The 19,405-nt window shown below is 47.1% G+C and overlaps 11 non-coding genes across 11 annotated transcripts; all 11 read left to right on the top strand.

Annotated features, from left to right (window-relative positions):
* The first annotated feature begins 518 nt into the window (after positions 1–518).
* Positions 519–597, top strand: LOC147003146 (small nucleolar RNA SNORD115). The gene has a single exon (XR_015048104.1). It is a non-coding gene; the product is annotated as a small nucleolar RNA SNORD115 (small nucleolar RNA).
* A 1,761-nt stretch (positions 598–2,358) lies between these two features.
* Positions 2,359–2,437, top strand: LOC147003147 (small nucleolar RNA SNORD115). Its single transcript, XR_015048105.1, has one exon. It is a non-coding gene; the product is annotated as a small nucleolar RNA SNORD115 (small nucleolar RNA).
* Positions 2,438–4,198: 1,761 nt separating this feature from the next.
* Positions 4,199–4,277, top strand: LOC147003148 (small nucleolar RNA SNORD115). Its single transcript, XR_015048106.1, has one exon. It is a non-coding gene; the product is annotated as a small nucleolar RNA SNORD115 (small nucleolar RNA).
* Positions 4,278–6,036: 1,759 nt separating this feature from the next.
* LOC147003149 (small nucleolar RNA SNORD115) lies at positions 6,037–6,115 on the top strand. Its single transcript, XR_015048107.1, has one exon. It is a non-coding gene; the product is annotated as a small nucleolar RNA SNORD115 (small nucleolar RNA).
* A 1,759-nt stretch (positions 6,116–7,874) lies between these two features.
* On the top strand, positions 7,875–7,953 carry LOC147003150 (small nucleolar RNA SNORD115). The gene has a single exon (XR_015048108.1). It is a non-coding gene; the product is annotated as a small nucleolar RNA SNORD115 (small nucleolar RNA).
* A 1,759-nt stretch (positions 7,954–9,712) lies between these two features.
* LOC147003151 (small nucleolar RNA SNORD115) lies at positions 9,713–9,791 on the top strand. Its single transcript, XR_015048163.1, has one exon. It is a non-coding gene; the product is annotated as a small nucleolar RNA SNORD115 (small nucleolar RNA).
* Positions 9,792–11,550: 1,759 nt separating this feature from the next.
* LOC147003152 (small nucleolar RNA SNORD115) lies at positions 11,551–11,629 on the top strand. Its single transcript, XR_015048109.1, has one exon. It is a non-coding gene; the product is annotated as a small nucleolar RNA SNORD115 (small nucleolar RNA).
* A 1,759-nt stretch (positions 11,630–13,388) lies between these two features.
* LOC147003153 (small nucleolar RNA SNORD115) lies at positions 13,389–13,467 on the top strand. The gene has a single exon (XR_015048164.1). It is a non-coding gene; the product is annotated as a small nucleolar RNA SNORD115 (small nucleolar RNA).
* A 1,759-nt stretch (positions 13,468–15,226) lies between these two features.
* Positions 15,227–15,305, top strand: LOC147003154 (small nucleolar RNA SNORD115). Its single transcript, XR_015048110.1, has one exon. It is a non-coding gene; the product is annotated as a small nucleolar RNA SNORD115 (small nucleolar RNA).
* A 1,759-nt stretch (positions 15,306–17,064) lies between these two features.
* LOC147003155 (small nucleolar RNA SNORD115) lies at positions 17,065–17,143 on the top strand. Its single transcript, XR_015048111.1, has one exon. It is a non-coding gene; the product is annotated as a small nucleolar RNA SNORD115 (small nucleolar RNA).
* Positions 17,144–18,902: 1,759 nt separating this feature from the next.
* Positions 18,903–18,981, top strand: LOC147003156 (small nucleolar RNA SNORD115). Its single transcript, XR_015048112.1, has one exon. It is a non-coding gene; the product is annotated as a small nucleolar RNA SNORD115 (small nucleolar RNA).
* Positions 18,982–19,405: the final 424 nt, after the last annotated feature.

Below are 19,405 nucleotides of genomic sequence, written 5' to 3' on the forward strand. Positions count from 1 at the left end.
TATCTATCTCTAGTTGTGTTTTATTGTCCTGTCCATAGTATTTGGGCAGCTCACCTTGAATGTTGATCCCTACAAAATTGCGAATCTAAGGTCACATGTGATGTGGCTTTTGCTTCGAGAGGAAGCAGTAAATCAGTTGGATTGCCAGGGCTCCTTTGTGCTTCCATGGATGTTTCCCTATGCTAGCCAGGACGACTTGTGTGTGCTGGGCCTGGTAGTAATAGAAGAGGCAAGCACAGGACAGTTCCTGCACAATGAAATTGCACCAGTAGAGCTCCAGAAAAGTGTCTCATATTTCTGACATTTATGTCAAGAAGGGACAACAAGCGCCTTGACTTCTTTCCCTTTCCTCTTTAGGAAGTCATTCTTCCAAGTTTCAAGAAAGGGTGCCCTTGCTTGCCTCTCAGACGTTCCGTCCCTGCATCCCTCTCCAGTTCCACGAGATCACTCCTAACTCTGAGGCAGTTTTGGAAAGGAAGGTAAGTGGTTGGATTAGGTTAGGTGTTCTGTCTAGGCCTGGGTCAATGATGACAACCCAAAGTCATGAAGAGAGGTGATGACATAAAATTCATGCTCAATAGGATTACGCTGAGGCCCAACCAGGGCGACAGGGTTACAAGAGGTCCGTTGACTCCTTGGGAGGGCTCTTGGCTGACTTCCCTGAGGTCCTCAGATGCCCTTGCCCTGTTGCCCATGGCAGGAAATGTGGACATCTAGGGTGCACATTGTTTGGCAAACACTGCATGCCAACAAGCACCTTGTCCCACTTTCGAACCTTGGGCATTTCTGCAAGGCACGCCCCTTGCTCATGACCCTGTCTTTTCTGCTGTTTTGCAGTCATCTCACATGCCACCTTGGAGGGCAGAGAACCACAGATAATCAGGTAAGTGGTATGAACATGGTAAGGCCTCCACCTCCAGGTGACCTGCCCGTTCATGTTTTGGCTTTCAATTCTGAGCCAGTCTGTCCTTTCTGAATTGAGGGAGGACAAAATGGTATGCAATGGAACCAAACGAAGCTCGATTTGGGCTATGTTCTCCCATGTAGACCCCCTGGTTTTTAAAGTTCTAAGGAATTTTTTTTTCGATCCCCGAAAATTGTTTTCTCATGATTTTGACCTACTTCTCATGGAGAGAAGAGGATGACATTTTTAGAATGTTGGGAGCTCATACTTTGATGCTTACAAGGCTATTGTCAATAGGTACAGGAGGACAACACAAGTCTCCAGGGCCATTTGGGACTCTCCCTTTCCCATGCCACAGGAGACCCAAGGGACAGAGCCTTTCTTAGGGAGAAAGAAGGATTCTATGGTGTCCAACAGTGCTGGCCTACAAATGATGTGTTGGCAAAGGGCAATCCATCCAGCAATTATCTCAAAGATCTCAACCCAGAGGGAATTTACTTTGTGCATAGGGTGAGATGTTCATTTTTAAGTTGGTTCCCACCACCTGCCAAATTTCTTCATGGTATCATTTAGGGCGCCAAGAGCCCCACTGCAGAATCACTGAGGAAACAAAGGCCTACACATTAGGTTGATACAGGGAAATGCCAGGTGGTTAAAGGACCTAATTCCACTCTGATTCAAAACACCAAGGCCTGACTTGGATACAAAGACAGTGGTTACCCTCTCCTTTTCCAGGCTGGGCAACCCGTAGCAGCTTCACACAAACGGATCCATGTATCCACATTGGTTCTGTGGCCTGGGCCCAGGATTCTCGGGAGAGCTTCAGGAATCACAGTTCACACTTAGTGCTGTCATGCAACATAGAGCTTACAGAGGTCTGATGCCACCTTGGCACTTTGAAGAAGAACCCATCGTTTACTTTAATCATCCTCCAAATATCTATCTCTAGTTGTGTTTTATTGTCCTGTCCATAGTATTTGGGCAGCTCACCTTGAATGTTGATCCCTACAAAATTGCGAATCTAAGGTCACATGTGATGTGGCTTTTGCTTCGAGAGGAAGCAGTAAATCAGTTGGATTGCCAGGGCTCCTTTGTGCTTCCATGGATGTTTCCCTATGCTAGCCAGGATGACTTGTGTGTGCTGGGCCTGGTAGTAATAGAAGAGGCAAGCACAGGACAGTTCCTGCACAATGAAATTGCACCAGTAGAGCTCCAGAAAAGTGTCTCATATTTCTGACATTTATGTCAAGAAGGGACAACAAGCGCCTTGACTTCTTTCCCTTTCCTCTTTAGGAAGTCATTCTTCCAAGTTTCAAGAAAGGGTGCCCTTGCTTGCCTCTCAGACGTTCCGTCCCTGCATCCCTCTCCAGTTCCACGAGATCACTCCTAACTCTGAGGCAGTTTTGGAAAGGAAGGTAAGTGGTTGGATTAGGTTAGGTGTTCTGTCTAGGCCTGGGTCAATGATGACAACCCAAAGTCATGAAGAGAGGTGATGACATAAAATTCATGCTCAATAGGATTACGCTGAGGCCCAACCAGGGCGACAGGGTTACAAGAGGTCCGTTGACTCCTTGGGAGGGCTCTTGGCTGACTTCCCTGAGGTCCTCAGATGCCCTTGCCCTGTTGCCCATGGCAGGAAATGTGGACATCTAGGGTGCACATTGTTTGGCAAACACTGCATGCCAACAAGCACCTTGTCCCACTTTCGAACCTTGGGCATTTCTGCAAGGCACGCCCCTTGCTCATGACCCTGTCTTTTCTGCTGTTTTGCAGTCATCTCACATGCCACCTTGGAGGGCAGAGAACCACAGATAATCAGGTAAGTGGTATGAACATGGTAAGGCCTCCACCTCCAGGTGACCTGCCCGTTCATGTTTTGGCTTTCAATTCTGAGCCAGTCTGTCCTTTCTGAATTGAGGGAGGACAAAATGGTATGCAATGGAACCAAACGAAGCTCGATTTGGGCTATGTTCTCCCATGTAGACCCCCTGGTTTTTAAAGTTCTAAGGAATTTTTTTTTCGATCCCCGAAAATTGTTTTCTCATGATTTTGACCTACTTCTCATGGAGAGAAGAGGATGACATTTTTAGAATGTTGGGAGCTCATACTTTGATGCTTACAAGGCTATTGTCAATAGGTACAGGAGGACAACACAAGTCTCCAGGGCCATTTGGGACTCTCCCTTTCCCATGCCACAGGAGACCCAAGGGACAGAGCCTTTCTTAGGGAGAAAGAAGGATTCTATGGTGTCCAACAGTGCTGGCCTACAAATGATGTGTTGGCAAAGGGCAATCCATCCAGCAATTATCTCAAAGATCTCAACCCAGAGGGAATTTACTTTGTGCATAGGGTGAGATGTTCATTTTTAAGTTGGTTCCCACCACCTGCCAAATTTCTTCATGGTATCATTTAGGGCGCCAAGAGCCTCACTGCAGAATCACTGAGGAAACAAAGGCCTACACATTAGGTTGATACAGGGAAATGCCAGGTGGTTAAAGGACCTAATTCCACTCTGATTCAAAACACCAAGGCCTGACTTGGATACAAAGACAGTGGTTACCCTCTCCTTTTCCAGGCTGGGCAACCCGTAGCAGCTTCACACAAACGGATCCATGTATCCACATTGGTTCTGTGGCCTGGGCCCAGGATTCTCGGGAGAGCTTCAGGAATCACAGTTCACACTTAGTGCTGTCATGCAACATAGAGCTTACAGAGGTCTGATGCCACCTTGGCACTTTGAAGAAGAACCCATCGTTTACTTTAATCATCCTCCAAATATCTATCTCTAGTTGTGTTTTATTGTCCTGTCCATAGTATTTGGGCAGCTCACCTTGAATGTTGATCCCTACAAAATTGCGAATCTAAGGTCACATGTGATGTGGCTTTTGCTTGGAGAGGAAGCAGTAAATCAGTTGGATTGCCAGGGCTCCTTTGTGCTTCCATGGATGTTTCCCTATGCTAGCCAGGACGACTTGTGTGTGCTGGGCCTGGTAGTAATAGAAGAGGCAAGCACAGGACAGTTCCTGCACAATGAAATTGCACCAGTAGAGCTCCAGAAAAGTGTCTCATATTTCTGACATTTATGTCAAGAAGGGACAACAAGCGCCTTGACTTCTTTCCCTTTCCTCTTTAGGAAGTCATTCTTCCAAGTTTCAAGAAAGGGTGCCCTTGCTTGCCTCTCAGACGTTCCGTCCCTGCATCCCTCTCCAGTTCCACGAGATCACTCCTAACTCTGAGGCAGTTTTGGAAAGGAAGGTAAGTGGTTGGATTAGGTTAGGTGTTCTGTCTAGGCCTGGGTCAATGATGACAACCCAAAGTCATGAAGAGAGGTGATGACATAAAATTCATGCTCAATAGGATTACGCTGAGGCCCAACCAGGGCGACAGGGATACAAGAGGTCCGTTGACTCCTTGGGAGGGCTCTTGGGTGACTTCCCTGAGGTCCTCAGATGCCCTTGCCCTGTTTCCCATGGCAGGATATGTGGACATCTAGGGTGCACATTGTTTGGCAAACACTGCATGCCAACAAGCACCTTGTCCCACTTTCGAACCTTGGGCATTTCTGCAAGGCACGCCCCTTGCTCATGACCCTGTCTTTTCTGCTGTTTTGCAGTCATCTCACATGCCACCTTGGAGGGCAGAGAACCACAGATAATCAGGTAAGTGGTATGAACATGGTAAGGCCTCCACCTCCAGGTGACCTGCCCGTTCATGTTTTGGCTTTCAATTCTGAGCCAGTCTGTCCTTTCTGAATTGAGGGAGGACAAAATGGTATGCAATGGAACCAAACGAAGCTCGATTTGGGCTATGTTCTCCCATGTAGACCCCCTGGTTTTTAAAGTTCTAAGGAATTTTTTTCGATCCCCGAAAATTGTTTTCTCATGATTTTGACCTACTTCTCATGGAGAGAAGAGGATGACATTTTTAGAATGTTGGGAGCTCATACTTTGATGCTTACAAGGCTATTGTCAATAGGTACAGGAGGACAACACAAGTCTCCAGGGCCATTTGGGACTCTCCCTTTCCCATGCCACAGGAGACCCAAGGGACAGAGCCTTTCTTAGGGAGAAAGAAGGATTCTATGGTGTCCAACAGTGCTGGCCTACAAATGATGTGTTGGCAAAGGGCAATCCATCCAGCAATTATCTCAAAGATCTCAACCCAGAGGGAATTTACTTTGTGCATAGGGTGAGATGTTCATTTTTAAGTTGGTTCCCACCACCTGCCAAATTTCTTCATGGTATCATTTAGGGCGCCAAGAGCCTCACTGCAGAATCACTGAGGAAACAAAGGCCTACACATTAGGTTGATACAGGGAAATGCCAGGTGGTTAAAGGACCTAATTCCACTCTGATTCAAAACACCAAGGCCTGACTTGGATACAAAGACAGTGGTTACCCTCTCCTTTTCCAGGCTGGGCAACCCGTAGCAGCTTCACACAAACGCATCCATGTATACACATTGGTTCTGTGGCCTGGGCCCAGGATTCTCGGGAGAGCTTAAGGAGTCACAGTTCACACTTAGTGCTGTCATGCAACATAGAGCTTACAGAGGTCTGATGCCACCTTGGCACTTTGAAGAAGAACCCATCGTTTACTTTAATCATCCTCCAAATATCTATCTCTAGTTGTGTTTTATTGTCCTGTCCATAGTATTTGGGCAGCTCACCTTGAATGTTGATCCCTACAAAATTGCGAATCTAAGGTCACATGTGATGTGGCTTTTGCTTCGAGAGGAAGCAGTAAATCAGTTGGATTGCCAGGGCTCCTTTGTGCTTCCATGGATGTTTCCCTATGCTAGCCAGGACGACTTGTGTGTGCTGGGCCTGGTAGTAATAGAAGAGGCAAGCACAGGACAGTTCCTGCACAATGAAATTGCACCAGTAGAGCTCCAGAAAAGTGTCTCATATTTCTGACATTTATGTCAAGAAGGGACAACAAGCGCCTTGACTTCTTTCCCTTTCCTCTTTAGGAAGTCATTCTTCCAAGTTTCAAGAAAGGGTGCCCTTGCTTGCCTCTCAGACGTTTCGTCCCTGCATCCCTCTCCAGTTCCACGAGATCACTCCTAACTCTGAGGCAGTTTTGGAAAGGAAGGTAAGTGGTTGGATTAGGTTAGGTGTTCTGTCTAGGCCTGGGTCAATGATGACAACCCAAAGTCATGAAGAGAGGTGATGACATAAAATTCATGCTCAATAGGATTACGCTGAGGCCCAACCAGGGCGACAGGGATACAAGAGGTCCGTTGACTCCTTGGGAGGGCTCTTGGGTGACTTCCCTGAGGTCCTCAGATGCCCTTGCCCTGTTTCCCATGGCAGGAAATGTGGACATCTAGGGTGCACATTGTTTGGCAAACACTGCATGCCAACAAGCACCTTGTCCCACTTTCGAACCTTGGGCATTTCTGCAAGGCACGCCCCTTGCTCATGACCCTGTCTTTTCTGCTGTTTTGCAGTCATCTCACATGCCACCTTGGAGGGCAGAGAACCACAGATAATCAGGTAAGTGGTATGAACATGGTAAGGCCTCCACCTCCAGGTGACCTGCCCGTTCATGTTTTGGCTTTCAATTCTGAGCCAGTCTGTCCTTTCTGAATTGAGGGAGGACAAAATGGTATGCAATGGAACCAAACGAAGCTCGATTTGGGCTATGTTCTCCCATGTAGACCCCCTGGTTTTTAAAGTTCTAAGGAATTTTTTTCGATCCCCGAAAATTGTTTTCTCATGATTTTGACCTACTTCTCATGGAGAGAAGAGGATGACATTTTTAGAATGTTGGGAGCTCATACTTTGATGCTTACAAGGCTATTGTCAATAGGTACAGGAGGACAACACAAGTCTCCAGGGCCATTTGGGACTCTCCCTTTCCCATGCCACAGGAGACCCAAGGGACAGAGCCTTTCTTAGGGAGAAAGAAGGATTCTATGGTGTCCAACAGTGCTGGCCTACAAATGATGTGTTGGCAAAGGGCAATCCATCCAGCAATTATCTCAAAGATCTCAACCCAGAGGGAATTTACTTTGTGCATAGGGTGAGATGTTCATTTTTAAGTTGGTTCCCACCACCTGCCAAATTTCTTCATGGTATCATTTAGGGCGCCAAGAGCCTCACTGCAGAATCACTGAGGAAACAAAGGCCTACACATTAGGTTGATACAGGGAAATGCCAGGTGGTTAAAGGACCTAATTCCACTCTGATTCAAAACACCAAGGCCTGACTTGGATACAAAGACAGTGGTTACCCTCTCCTTTTCCAGGCTGGGCAACCCGTAGCAGCTTCACACAAACGCATCCATGTATCCACATTGGTTCTGTGGCCTGGGCCCAGGATTCTCGGGAGAGCTTCAGGAATCACAGTTCACACTTAGTGCTGTCATGCAACATAGAGCTTACAGAGGTCTGATGCCACCTTGGCACTTTGAAGAAGAACCCATCGTTTACTTTAATCATCCTCCAAATATCTATCTCTAGTTGTGTTTTATTGTCCTGTCCATAGTATTTGGGCAGCTCACCTTGAATGTTGATCCCTACAAAATTGCGAATCTAAGGTCACATGTGATGTGGCTTTTGCTTCGAGAGGAAGCAGTAAATCAGTTGGATTGCCAGGGCTCCTTTGTGCTTCCATGGATGTTTCCCTATGCTAGCCAGGACGACTTGTGTGTGCTGGGCCTGGTAGTAATAGAAGAGGCAAGCACAGGACAGTTCCTGCACAATGAAATTGCACCAGTAGAGCTCCAGAAAAGTGTCTCATATTTCTGACATTTATGTCAAGAAGGGACAACAAGCGCCTTGACTTCTTTCCCTTTCCTCTTTAGGAAGTCATTCTTCCAAGTTTCAAGAAAGGGTGCCCTTGCTTGCCTCTCAGACGTTTCGTCCCTGCATCCCTCTCCAGTTCCACGAGATCACTCCTAACTCTGAGGCAGTTTTGGAAAGGAAGGTAAGTGGTTGGATTAGGTTAGGTGTTCTGTCTAGGCCTGGGTCAATGATGACAACCCAAAGTCATGAAGAGAGGTGATGACATAAAATTCATGCTCAATAGGATTACGCTGAGGCCCAACCAGGGCGACAGGGTTACAAGAGGTCCGTTGACTCCTTGGGAGGGCTCTTGGGTGACTTCCCTGAGGTCCTCAGATGCCCTTGCCCTGTTTCCCATGGCAGGAAATGTGGACATCTAGGGTGCACATTGTTTGGCAAACACTGCATGCCAACAAGCACCTTGTCCCACTTTCGAACCTTGGGCATTTCTGCAAGGCACGCCCCTTGCTCATGACCCTGTCTTTTCTGCTGTTTTGCAGTCATCTCACATGCCACCTTGGAGGGCAGAGAACCACAGATAATCAGGTAAGTGGTATGAACATGGTAAGGCCTCCACCTCCAGGTGACCTGACCGTTCATGTTTTGGCTTTCAATTCTGAGCCAGTCTGTCCTTTCTGAATTGAGGGAGGACAAAATGGTATGCAATGGAACCAAACGAAGCTCGATTTGGGCTATGTTCTCCCATGTAGACCCCCTGGTTTTTAAAGTTCTAAGGAATTTTTTTCGATCCCCGAAAATTGTTTTCTCATGATTTTGACCTACTTCTCATGGAGAGAAGAGGATGACATTTTTAGAATGTTGGGAGCTCATACTTTGATGCTTACAAGGCTATTGTCAATAGGTACAGGAGGACAACACAAGTCTCCAGGGCCATTTGGGACTCTCCCTTTCCCATGCCACAGGAGACCCAAGGGACAGAGCCTTTCTTAGGGAGAAAGAAGGATTCTATGGTGTCCAACAGTGCTGGCCTACAAATGATGTGTTGGCAAAGGGCAATCCATCCAGCAATTATCTCAAAGATCTCAACCCAGAGGGAATTTACTTTGTGCATAGGGTGAGATGTTCATTTTTAAGTTGGTTCCCACCACCTGCCAAATTTCTTCATGGTATCATTTAGGGCGCCAAGAGCCTCACTGCAGAATCACTGAGGAAACAAAGGCCTACACATTAGGTTGATACAGGGAAATGCCAGGTGTTTAAAGGACCTAATTCCACTCTGATTCAAAACACCAAGGCCTGACTTGGATACAAAGACAGTGGTTACCCTCTCCTTTTCCAGGCTGGGCAACCCGTAGCAGCTTCACACAAACGCATCCATGTATACACATTGGTTCTGTGGCCTGGGCCCAGGATTCTCGGGAGAGCTTCAGGAATCACAGTTCACACTTAGTGCTGTCATGCAACATAGAGCTTACAGAGGTCTGATGCCACCTTGGCACTTTGAAGAAGAACCCATCGTTTACTTTAATCATCCTCCAAATATCTATCTCTAGTTGTGTTTTATTGTCCTGTCCATAGTATTTGGGCAGCTCACCTTGAATGTTGATCCCTACAAAATTGCGAATCTAAGGTCACATGTGATGTGGCTTTTGCTTCGAGAGGAAGCAGTAAATCAGTTGGATTGCCAGGGCTCCTTTGTGCTTCCATGGATGTTTCCCTATGCTAGCCAGGACGACTTGTGTGTGCTGGGCCTGGTAGTAATAGAAGAGGCAAGCACAGGACAGTTCCTGCACAATGAAATTGCACCAGTAGAGCTCCAGAAAAGTGTCTCATATTTCTGACATTTATGTCAAGAAGGGACAACAAGCGCCTTGACTTCTTTCCCTTTCCTCTTTAGGAAGTCATTCTTCCAAGTTTCAAGAAAGGGTGCCCTTGCTTGCCTCTCAGACGTTCCGTCCCTGCATCCCTCTCCAGTTCCACGAGATCACTCCTAACTCTGAGGCAGTTTTGGAAAGGAAGGTAAGTGGTTGGATTAGGTTAGGTGTTCTGTCTAGGCCTGGGTCAATGATGACAACCCAACGTCATGAAGAGAGGTGATGACATAAAATTCATGCTCAATAGGATTACGCTGAGGCCCAACCAGGGCGACAGGGTTACAAGAGGTCCGTTGACTCCTTGGGAGGGCTCTTGGGTGACTTCCCTGAGGTCCTCAGATGCCCTTGCCCTGTTTCCCATGGCAGGAAATGTGGACATCTAGGGTGCACATTGTTTGGCAAACACTGCATGCCAACAAGCACCTTGTCCCACTTTCGAACCTTGGGCATTTCTGCAAGGCACGCCCCTTGCTCATGACCCTGTCTTTTCTGCTGTTTTGCAGTCATCTCACATGCCACCTTGGAGGGCAGAGAACCACAGATAATCAGGTAAGTGGTATGAACATGGTAAGGCCTCCACCTCCAGGTGACCTGCCCGTTCATGTTGTGGCTTTCAATTCTGAGCCAGTCTGTCCTTTCTGAATTGAGGGAGGACAAAATGGTATGCAATGGAACCAAACGAAGCTCGATTTGGGCTATGTTCTCCCATGTAGACCCCCTGGTTTTTAAAGTTCTAAGGAATTTTTTTCGATCCCCGAAAATTGTTTTCTCATGATTTTGACCTACTTCTCATGGAGAGAAGAGGATGACATTTTTAGAATGTTGGGAGCTCATACTTTGATGCTTACAAGGCTATTGTCAATAGGTACAGGAGGACAACACAAGTCTCCAGGGCCATTTGGGACTCTCCCTTTCCCATGCCACAGGAGACCCAAGGGACAGAGCCTTTCTTAGGGAGAAAGAAGGATTCTATGGTGTCCAACAGTGCTGGCCTACAAATGATGTGTTGGCAAAGGGCAATCCATCCAGCAATTATCTCAAAGATCTCAACCCAGAGGGAATTTACTTTGTGCATAGGGTGAGATGTTCATTTTTAAGTTGGTTCCCACCACCTGCCAAATTTCTTCATGGTATCATTTAGGGCGCCAAGAGCCTCACTGCAGAATCACTGAGGAAACAAAGGCCTACACATTAGGTTGATACAGGGAAATGCCAGGTGTTTAAAGGACCTAATTCCACTCTGATTCAAAACACCAAGGCCTGACTTGGATACAAAGACAGTGGTTACCCTCTCCTTTTCCAGACTGGGCAACCCGTAGCAGCTTCACACAAACGCATCCATGTATACACATTGGTTCTGTGGCCTGGGCCCAGGATTCTCGGGAGAGCTTCAGGAATCACAGTTCACACTTAGTGCTGTCATGCAACATAGAGCTTACAGAGGTCTGATGCCACCTTGGCACTTTGAAGAAGAACCCATCGTTTACTTTAATCATCCTCCAAATATCTATCTCTAGTTGTGTTTTATTGTCCTGTCCATAGTATTTGGGCAGCTCACCTTGAATGTTGATCCCTACAAAATTGCGAATCTAAGGTCACATGTGATGTGGCTTTTGCTTCGAGAGGAAGCAGTAAATCAGTTGGATTGCCAGGGCTCCTTTGTGCTTCCATGGATGTTTCCCTATGCTAGCCAGGACGACTTGTGTGTGCTGGGCCTGGTAGTAATAGAAGAGGCAAGCACAGGACAGTTCCTGCACAATGAAATTGCACCAGTAGAGCTCCAGAAAAGTGTCTCATATTTCTGACATTTATGTCAAGAAGGGACAACAAGCGCCTTGGCTTCTTTCCCTTTCCTCTTTAGGAAGTCATTCTTTCAAGTTTCAAGAAAGGGTGCCCTTGCTTGCCTCTCAGACGTTCCGTCCCTGCATCCCTCTCCAGTTCCACGAGATCACTCCTAACTCTGAGGCAGTTTTGGAAAGGAAGGTAAGTGGTTGGATTAGGTTAGGTGTTCTGTCTAGGCCTGGGTCAATGATGACAACCCAAAGTCATGAAGAGAGGTGATGACATAAAATTCATGCTCAATAGGATTACGCTGAGGCCCAACCAGGGCGACAGGGTTACAAGAGGTCCATTGACTCCTTGGGAGGGCTCTTGGGTGACTTCCCTGAGGTCCTCAGATGCCCTTGCCCTGTTTCCCATGGCAGGAAATGTGGACATCTAGGGTGCACATTGTTTGGCAAACACTGCATGCCAACAAGCACCTTGTCCCACTTTCGAACCTTGGGCATTTCTGCAAGGCACGCCCCTTGCTCATGACCCTGTCTTTTCTGCTGTTTTGCAGTCATCTCACATGCCACCTTGGAGGGCAGAGAACCACAGATAATCAGGTAAGTGGTATGAACATGGTAAGGCCTCCACCTCCAGGTGACCTGCCCGTTCATGTTTTGGCTTTCAATTCTGAGCCAGTCTGTCCTTTCTGAATTGAGGGAGGACAAAATGGTATGCAATGGAACCAAACGAAGCTCGATTTGGGCTATGTTCTCCCATGTAGACCCCCTGGTTTTTAAAGTTCTAAGGAATTTTTTTCGATCCCCGAAAATTGTTTTCTCATGATTTTGACCTACTTCTCATGGAGAGAAGAGGATGACATTTTTAGAATGTTGGGAGCTCATACTTTGATGCTTACAAGGCTATTGTCAATAGGTACAGGAGGACAACACAAGTCTCCAGGGCCATTTGGGACTCTCCCTTTCCCATGCCACAGGAGACCCAAGGGACAGAGCCTTTCTTAGGGAGAAAGAAGGATTCTATGGTGTCCAACAGTGCTGGCCTACAAATGATGTGTTGGCAAAGGGCAATCCATCCAGCAATTATCTCAAAGATCTCAACCCAGAGGGAATTTACTTTGTGCATAGGGTGAGATGTTCATTTTTAAGTTGGTTCCCACCACCTGCCAAATTTCCTCATGGTATCATTTAGGGCGCCAGGAGCCTCACTGCAGAATCACTGAGGAAACAAAGGCCTACACATTAGGTTGATACAGGGAAATGCCAGGTGGTTAAAGGACCTAATTCCACTCTGATTCAAAACACCAAGGCCTGACTTGGATACAAAGACAGTGGTTACCCTCTCCTTTTCCAGGCTGGGCAACCCGTAGCAGCTTCACACAAACGCATCCATGTATACACATTGGTTCTGTGGCCTGGGCCCAGGATTCTCGGGAGAGCTTCAGGAATCACAGTTCACACTTAGTGCTGTCATGCAACATAGAGCTTACAGAGGTCTGATGCCACCTTGGCACTTTGAAGAAGAACCCATCGTTTACTTTAATCATCCTCCAAATATCTATCTCTAGTTGTGTTTTATTGTCCTGTCCATAGTATTTGGGCAGCTCACCTTGAATGTTGATCCCTACAAAATTGCGAATCTAAGGTCACATGTGATGTGGCTTTTGCTTCGAGAGGAAGCAGTAAATCAGTTGGATTGCCAGGGCTCCTTTGTGCTTCCATGGATGTTTCCCTATGCTAGCCAGGACGACTTGTGTGTGCTGGGCCTGGTAGTAATAGAAGAGGCAAGCACAGGACAGTTCCTGCACAATGAAATTGCACCAGTAGAGCTCCAGAAAAGTGTCTCATATTTCTGAAATTTATGTCAAGAAGGGACAACAAGCGCCTTGACTTCTTTCCCTTTCCTCTTTAGGAAGTCATTCTTCCAAGTTTCAAGAAAGGGTGCCCTTGCTTGCCTCTCAGACGTTCCGTCCCTGCATCCCTCTCCAGTTCCACGAGATCACTCCTAACTCTGAGGCAGTTTTGGAAAGGAAGGTAAGTGGTTGGATTAGGTTAGGTGTTCTGTCTAGGCCTGGGTCAATGATGACAACCCAACGTCATGAAGAGAGGTGATGACATAAAATTCATGCTCAATAGGATTACGCTGAGGCCCAACCAGGGCGACAGGGTTACAAGAGGTCCGTTGACTCCTTGGGAGGGCTCTTGGGTGACTTCCCTGAGGTCCTCAGATGCCCTTGCCCTGTTTCCCATGGCAGGAAATGTGGACATCTAGGGTGCACATTGTTTGGCAAACACTGCATGCCAACAAGCACCTTGTCCCACTTTCGAACCTTGGGCATTTCTGCAAGGCACGCCCCTTGCTCATGACCCTGTCTTTTCTGCTGTTTTGCAGTCATCTCACATGCCACCTTGGAGGGCAGAGAACCACAGATAATCAGGTAAGTGGTATGAACATGGTAAGGCCTCCACCTCCAGGTGACCTGCCCGTTCATGTTTTGGCTTTCAATTCTGAGCCAGTCTGTCCTTTCTGAATTGAGGGAGGACAAAATGGTATGCAATGGAACCAAACGAAGCTCGATTTGGGCTATGTTCTCCCATGTAGACCCCCTGGTTTTTAAAGTTTTAAGGAATTTTTTTCGATCCCCGAAAATTGTTTTCTCATGATTTTGACCTACTTCTCATGGAGAGAAGAGGATGACATTTTTAGAATGTTGGGAGCTCATACTTTGATGCTTACAAGGCTATTGTCAATAGGTACAGGAGGACAACACAAGTCTCCAGGGCCATTTGGGACTCTCCCTTTCCCATGCCACAGGAGACCCAAGGGACAGAGCCTTTCTTAGGGAGAAAGAAGGATTCTATGGTGTCCAACAGTGCTGGCCTACAAATGATGTGTTGGCAAAGGGCAATCCATCCAGCAATTATCTCAAAGATCTCAACCCAGAGGGAATTTACTTTGTGCATAGGGTGAGATGTTCATTTTTAAGTTGGTTCCCACCACCTGCCAAATTTCTTCATGGTATCATTTAGGGCGCCAGGAGCCTCACTGCAGAATCACTGAGGAAACAAAGGCCTACACATTAGGTTGATACAGCGAAATGCCAGGTGTTTAAAGGACCTAATTCCACTCTGATTCAAAACACCAAGGCCTGACTTGGATACAAAGACAGTGGTTACCCTCTCCTTTTCCAGGCTGGGCAACCCGTAGCAGCTTCACACAAACGGATCCATGTATCCACATTGGTTCTGTGGCCTGGGCCCAGGATTCTCGGGAGAGCTTCAGGAATCACAGTTCACACTTAGTGCTGTCATGCAACATAGAGCTTACAGAGGTCTGATGCCACCTTGGCACTTTGAAGAAGAACCCATCGTTTACTTTAATCATCCTCCAAATATCTATCTCTAGTTGTGTTTTATTGTCCTGTCCATAGTATTTGGGCAGCTCACCTTGAATGTTGATCCCTACAAAATTGCGAATCTAAGGTCACATGTGATGTGGCTTTTGCTTCGAGAGGAAGCAGTAAATCAGTTGGATTGCCAGGGCTCCTTTGTGCTTCCATGGATGTTTCCCTATGCTAGCCAGGACGACTTGTGTGTGCTGGGCCTGGTAGTAATAGAAGAGGCAAGCACAGGACAGTTCCTGCACAATGAAATTGCACCAGTAGAGCTCCAGAAAAGTGTCTCATATTTCTGACATTTATGTCAAGAAGGGACAACAAGCGCCTTGACTTCTTTCCCTTTCCTCTTTAGGAAGTCATTCTTCCAAGTTTCAAGAAAGGGTGCCCTTGCTTGCCTCTCAGACGTTCCGTCCCTGCATCCCTCTCCAGTTCCACGAGATCACTCCTAACTCTGAGGCAGTTTTGGAAAGGAAGGTAAGTGGTTGGATTAGGTTAGGTGTTCTGTCTAGGCCTGGGTCAATGATGACAACCCAAAGTCATGAAGAGAGGTGATGACATAAAATTCATGCTCAATAGGATTACGCTGAGGCCCAACCAGGGCGACAGGGATACAAGAGGTCCGTTGACTCCTTGGGAGGGCTCTTGGGTGACTTCCCTGAGGTCCTCAGATGCCCTTGCCCTGTTTCCCATGGCAGGAAATGTGGACATCTAGGGTGCACATTGTTTGGCAAACACTGCATGCCAACAAGCACCTTGTCCCACTTTCGAACCTTGGGCATTTCTGCAAGGCACGCCCCTTGCTCATGACCCTGTCTTTTCTGCTGTTTTGCAGTCATCTCACATGCCACCTTGGAGGTCAGAGAACCACAGATAATCAGGTAAGTGGTATGAACATGGTAAGGCCTCCACCTCCAGGTGACCTGACCGTTCATGTTTTGGCTTTCAATTCTGAGCCAGTCTGTCCTTTCTGAATTGAGGGAGGACAAAATGGTATGCAATGGAACCAAACGAAGCTCGATTTGGGCTATGTTCTCCCATGTAGACCCCCTGGTTTTTAAAGTTCTAAGGAATTTTTTTCGATCCCCGAAAATTGTTTTCTCATGATTTTGACCTACTTCTCATGGAGAGAAGAGGATGACATTTTTAGAATGTTGGGAGCTCATACTTTGATGCTTACAAGGCTATTGTCAATAGGTACAGGAGGACAACACAAGTCTCCAGGGCCATTTGGGACTCTCCCTTTCCCATGCCACAGGAGACCCAAGGGACAGAGCCTTTCTTAGGGAGAAAGAAGGATTCTATGGTGTCCAACAGTGCTGGCCTACAAATGATGTGTTGGCAAAGGGCAATCCATCCAGAAATTATCTCAAAGATCTCAACCCAGAGGGAATTTACTTTGTGCATAGGGTGAGATGTTCATTTTTAAGTTGGTTCCCACCACCTGCCAAATTTCTTCATGGTATCATTTAGGGCGCCAAGAGCCTCACTGCAGAATCACTGAGGAAACAAAGGCCTACACATTAGGTTGATACAGGGAAATGCCAGGTGTTTAAAGGACCTAATTCCACTCTGATTCAAAACACCAAGGCCTGACTTGGATACAAAGACAGTGGTTACCCTCTCCTTTTCCAGGCTGGGCAACCCGTAGCAGCTTCACACAAACGCATCCATGTATACACATTGGTTCTGTGGCCTGGGCCCAGGATTCTCGGGAGAGCTTCAGGAATCACAGTTCACACTTAGTGCTGTCATGCAACATAGAGCTTACAGAGGTCTGATGCCACCTTGGCACTTTGAAGAAGAACCCATCGTTTACTTTAATCATCCTCCAAATATCTATCTCTAGTTGTGTTTTATTGTCCTGTCCATAGTATTTGGGCAGCTCACCTTGAATGTTGATCCCTACAAAATTGCGAATCTAAGGTCACATGTGATGTGGCTTTTGCTTCGAGAGGAAGCAGTAAATCAGTTGGATTGCCAGGGCTCCTTTGTGCTTCCATGGATGTTTCCCTATGCTAGCCAGGACGACTTGTGTGTGCTGGGCCTGGTAGTAATAGAAGAGGCAAGCACAGGACAGTTCCTGCACAATGAAATTGCACCAGTAGAGCTCCAGAAAAGTGTCTCATATTTCTGACATTTATGTCAAGAAGGGACAACAAGCGCCTTGACTTCTTTCCCTTTCCTCTTTAGGAAGTCATTCTTTCAAGTTTCAAGAAAGGGTGCCCTTGCTTGCCTCTCAGACGTTCCGTCCCTGCATCCCTCTCCAGTTCCACGAGATCACTCCTAACTCTGAGGCAGTTTTGGAAAGGAAGGTAAGTGGTTGGATTAGGTTAGGTGTTCTGTCTAGGCCTGGGTCAATGATGACAACCCAAAGTCATGAAGAGAGGTGATGACATAAAATTCATGCTCAATAGGATTACGCTGAGGCCCAACCAGGGCGACAGGGTTACAAGAGGTCCGTTGACTCCTTGGGAGGGCTCTTGGGTGACTTCCCTGAGGTCCTCAGATGCCCTTGCCCTGTTTCCCATGGCAGGAAATGTGGACATCTAGGGTGCACATTGTTTGGCAAACACTGCATGCCAACAAGCACCTTGTCCCACTTTCGAACCTTGGGCATTTCTGCAAGGCACGCCCCTTGCTCATGACCCTGTCTTTTCTGCTGTTTTGCAGTCATCTCACATGCCACCTTGGAGGGCAGAGAACCACAGATAATCAGGTAAGTGGTATGAACATGGTAAGGCCTCCACCTCCAGGTGACCTGCCCGTTCATGTTTTGGCTTTCAATTCTGAGCCAGTCTGTCCTTTCTGAATTGAGGGAGGACAAAATGGTATGCAATGGAACCAAACGAAGCTCGATTTGGGCTATGTTCTCCCATGTAGACCCCCTGGTTTTTAAAGTTCTAAGGAATTTTTTTCGATCCCCGAAAATTGTTTTCTCATGATTTTGACCTACTTCTCATGGAGAGAAGAGGATGACATTTTTAGAATGTTGGGAGCTCATACTTTGATGCTTACAAGGCTATTGTCAATAGGTACAGGAGGACAACACAAGTCTCCAGGGCCATTTGGGACTCTCCCTTTCCCATGCCACAGGAGACCCAAGGGACAGAGCCTTTCTTAGGGAGAAAGAAGGATTCTATGGTGTCCAACAGTGCTGGCCTACAAATGATGTGTTGGCAAAGGGCAATCCATCCAGCAATTATCTCAAAGATCTCAACCCAGAGGGAATTTACTTTGTGCATAGGGTGAGATGTTCATTTTTAAGTTGGTTCCCACCACCTGCCAAATTTCTTCATGGTATCATTTAGGGCGCCAAGAGCCTCACTGCAGAATCACTGAGGAAACAAAGGCCTACACATTAGGTTGATACAGGGAAATGCCAGGTGGTTAAAGGACCTAATTCCACTCTGATTCAAAACACCAAGGCCTGACTTGGATACAAAGACAGTGGTTACCCTCTCCTTTTCCAGGCTGGGCAACCCGTAGCAGCTTCACACAAACGGATCCATGTATCCACATTGGTTCTGTGGCCTGGGCCCAGGATTCTCGGGAGAGCTTCAGGAATCACAGTTCACACTTAGTGCTGTCATGCAACATAGAGCTTACAGAGGTCTGATGCCACCTTGGCACTTTGAAGAAGAACCCATCGTTTACTTTAATCATCCTCCAAATATCTATCTCTAGTTGTGTTTTATTGTCCTGTCCATAGTATTTGGGCAGCTCACCTTGAATGTTGATCCCTACAAAATTGCGAATCTAAGGTCACATGTGATGTGGCTTTTGCTTGGAGAGGAAGCAGTAAATCAGTTGGATTGCCAGGGCTCCTTTGTGCTTCCATGGATGTTTCCCTATGCTAGCCAGGACGACTTGTGTGTGCTGGGCCTGGTAGTAATAGAAGAGGCAAGCACAGGACAGTTCCTGCACAATGAAATTGCACCAGTAGAGCTCCAGAAAAGTGTCTCATATTTCTGACATTTATGTCAAGAAGGGACAACAAGCGCCTTGACTTCTTTCCCTTTCCTCTTTAGGAAGTCATTCTTCCAAGTTTCAAGAAAGGGTGCCCTTGCTTGCCTCTCAGACGTTCCGTCCCTGCATCCCTCTCCAGTTCCACGAGATCACTCCTAACTCTGAGGCAGTTTTGGAAAGGAAGGTAAGTGGTTGGATTAGGTTAGGTGTTCTGTCTAGGCCTGGGTCAATGATGACAACCCAAAGTCATGAAGAGAGGTGATGACATAAAATTCATGCTCAATAGGATTACGCTGAGGCCCAACCAGGGCGACAGGGTTACAAGAGGTCCGTTGACTCCTTGGGAGGGCTCTTGGGTGACTTCCCTGAGGTCCTCAGATGCCCTTGCCCTGTTGCCCATGGCAGGAAATGTGGACATCTAGGGTGCACATTGTTTGGCAAACACTGCATGCCAACAAGCACCTTGTCCCACTTTCGAACCTTGGGCATTTCTGCAAGGCACGCCCCTTGCTCATGACCCTGTCTTTTCTGCTGTTTTGCAGTCATCTCACATGCCACCTTGGAGGGCAGAGAACCACAGATAATCAGGTAAGTGGTATGAACATGGTAAGGCCTCCACCTCCAGGTGACCTGCCCGTTCATGTTTTGGCTTTCAATTCTGAGCCAGTCTGTCCTTTCTGAATTGAGGGAGGACAAAATGGTATGCAATGGAACCAAACGAAGCTC

Source organism: Mus caroli, unplaced genomic scaffold, assembly GCF_978045245.1.
Source record: "Mus caroli unplaced genomic scaffold, Mus_caroli_1 scaffold_8, whole genome shotgun sequence".
Lineage (NCBI taxonomy): Eukaryota > Metazoa > Chordata > Mammalia > Rodentia > Muridae > Mus > Mus caroli.